Below are 3375 nucleotides of genomic sequence, written 5' to 3' on the forward strand. Positions count from 1 at the left end.
CTCCAACTCCATATATATTACTTTTAATTTGAATTTTATTGTCCCTAGAAAAGACCTGAATATAGATGTCTCTTCTTACAAACCATAAGTATTCACAAAAACAAAACATGCATTTGTTTAATAACCAAAATATGCCTCTAATTAGGATCAAACAAGTTTGAAAAATTAGCTTTTTGATCTTTTGCTGAAGAGATGAAATTTTTTGCTTTTATGCTTTTAGAGTAGTTGACTCAAAAAAAAAAAAAAAAAAAAAAAAAAAAATCATACCCTTTTGATGCAAAGTGTAAAATATATAAATAAAAAAAAAATGTCATAATGTTATTTTAAAATAGATCATACAAAGATATGCACGCAAAGCTCACTAGACACAACAAAAACAACTCCGACCATAAAACTTCGTGAGATCAAATTTATGTTTTGCAAAAGATCAGATAGATCTCACCCTCATATATATTAATCCTAAAATCTTTAAGGCCTATATAAATATACTAATAGATGTTCATAAAGTATTCAGGGTAAAGTACATAGACACCCCCTGAGGTTTGGGGGAAGGACAGGCAGATGAAACTTAGCCTATTTTGGAACAAAGACACCCCCTCAAGTTTGATATAGTAACCAAAGACACCCCAATGGTAATGAATTGACATTTTTGCCCTTTAACTTTTATATTGACCCATGTGAATATTGAAATTACCTTTTTAACCTCTATATTCTTAGATTTATTTATTTATTTATTTATCTCTCAATAATTTGTATATACACATATATATAATCAACGGAGAAGACGACGCGTCCTTTTCGACAACGATCTGCAAATTGTCCTCACCGACGAAATCATTGAAAATTAATACCTAACAAAATAAATAATTGAACAAAATACAAATTAAGAATAGTCTAAGAACACAAATTACAAAAAAAAATAATAATAATAATAACAATAATAATAAATAATAAATAAAACAGAGCGCATACCGTTGAAGATAAGAGCTTTGATTTTGGAACGGAGATGAGGATTCTGTTGGCCGGATTTTTTTGTGACTTGCCAGAGTTTGAAATCGCCAGTTAGCTGTTGCAGTCACCTCTGCGAGAGAGAGAGAGCATAGCTTAGCGGCAATTAGTGGTAGCGACGTTATGGTGGCCAGCAATATGCAGCGACAACGGCAACAATATCCATTCACCATTGCCGCACTTATCTCATCGGCGACTATGGGGCTCTATGGGTCAATGGAATTGAAGGCGGGCGGCGGATCTAGAGTCGGCCTCGTCGGATTCGAATGATCTTGAGTCGACAGAGCTCTCTGCAATGGAATAGCTGAAGCTCTGTAGAAGATCATGCGTCTGCGAGGAGTGGGCCACGGCCGTCAGCGGAGCCCTCTACCATGAACTCGTCGAAGCTCTAGACAAGAATCATGAGCCGGCGAGGAGCAGGCCACCGTCGGCACCAAGGTAAAGGACACGTCGTCTTCTCCGTTGATTATATATATCTGTATATACAAATTATTGAGAGATAAATAAATATATATATATATATATATATATATATATATATATCTAAATATATAGAGATTAGAAAGGTAATTTTAATATTCACATGGGTCAATATAAAAGTCAAAGGGCGAAAATGTCAATTCATTACCATTGGGATGTCTTTGGTTACTGTGTCAAACTTGAGGAGGTGTCTTTCTCCCAAAATAGGCTAAGTTTCATCTGCCTATCCTTACCCCAAACCTCAGGGGGTGTCTATGTACTTTATCCAAGTATTTAATATGTGATGATAATAATCTTAATCTATTTAGTTATTAAATGTGTTCAATTGAAATATTTTAAGGTACCATTTGGTTTGCAATGTGGTTGTCTTGATTCAATTATAATTTTGATTTATTGAGAAGAGTTAGGTTTAGATCATAAGCTTTCATCGCACAACTTGAATGCGATCTACTTGCCTTTACTATAGTTGAGACTCTTGGATCATCCTTGTTTACTAATATACATTACCTATGCTCTAGATTGCAAATAAAATCTCAAATTAATGATAATTTTTTTTATTTCTTTATACCCTTAAATGGAAAATTTTATTTTTTCTTAAAAGTTTAGTATTAGTTAAGTGATGATTAAGAAATTTTTATCATATTCACCTACAATTCCATGGTTACGCTATGCACTGTTATCACAAATAATTTACTAATATCTATCTATGGTAATAGATGTAATTAGCCTATAATATACATGTGTAATGCATCGTTAATATAATAGGTATTATATAATAAATTAAAAATCGTGGACGTGTATATAGCAAGAGGTGTGTTGTGTTTAATACAATTCTCAGATTATATTAACATACAATTCTCAGATTATATTAACATACAATTCTCAGCTAAGCCTCAAAGTATACTATTATCAACTCTGAGGTGTGTACAGATTGTAGCAAAGTTAATGATTTGCTGGGATTAAACACAACAGGAATCGTCTTTGCTACAAGTTTAGGAACAAATTTAACAATTTCATTAAACAAAATACTCAACATACGACTGAAACCATTTTTGCAATCCGGTCTAAAAAGTACACCAAGTTAAAGAAAAGAGCAAATAAAAGGTTGATAAAATAAAATAAAATAAAATAAAATTGACAGGAAAAATTAACCACATAGAAAACTACACAATTAATCTCAAATATCACAATCAGATTCCTTCACCCAACAAGATTATAAGGTAATCAATCATATAAAAAAATATTGATGCTTGTTATTAACTACAGTAGGTTAGGTGATGTAGGGGTATTACAGCCAGCAAAACTACATTCAGTCACCTGGAAAGCAAATCATCTTCCTTTTACATATATATATATATATAGCAGGAGGCTTTCAATATCTTTCTTTTATGTGTGTGTGTGTGTGTGTATATATATATATATGTATGTATATATAGCAAGAGAAATATAGAGAGAAAGAAAGACCTGGTAATTGATATATGGCCCGAGAGATTGAACGATGGAATAACAGATCGCAAATACTGAAGTGAGTGAAAGATTGAGCCTACAATCTGAAGATGATAAACTAGGGCATCGTCTTCATCTTGAGAGGGAGAGAACAGAGTGAAAGATTGGGGCTTCCTTACCTTCTTGTTTTCTGTATTACCTAACCTCCGAACCAGCAAACTATACGTTGTGAGCTTTCCTCCCTTTCTTGTGTTGGTTTCCCTCTTCTCTTCTTCCAGCCTCTACTGACCTGTAAATAGTCTTCTGTAAATAGTCTTTTTCCTTTAGTTTTCTGTAAATAGTCTTGGGAATTTCGTATGTAGAAAGGAGCATCTATGAATGAAATCTTCCTTCTTTTCCTCGCTTGGCTTCTTTCGTTGAAAGCTTGACAGAATGCAGGGC

The 3375-nt window shown here is 33.2% G+C and overlaps 1 long non-coding RNA gene across 1 annotated transcript; it reads right to left on the minus strand.

Annotated features, from left to right (window-relative positions):
* Window positions 1-299: 299 nt before the first annotated feature.
* Window positions 300-3375, minus strand: LOC132271598 (uncharacterized). Its single transcript, XR_009469741.1, has 3 exons — window positions 2953-3375; window positions 973-1484; window positions 300-851 (listed from the first exon to the last, which is right to left on the minus strand). It is a non-coding gene; the product is annotated as an uncharacterized LOC132271598 (long non-coding RNA).

This window comes from Cornus florida, unplaced genomic scaffold, assembly GCF_030987335.1.
Source record: "Cornus florida cultivar Cherokee Brave unplaced genomic scaffold, ASM3098733v1 CherokeeBrave_3.0.0_Hap2_Chr08, whole genome shotgun sequence".
Taxonomy (NCBI): Eukaryota; Viridiplantae; Streptophyta; class Magnoliopsida; order Cornales; family Cornaceae; genus Cornus; species Cornus florida.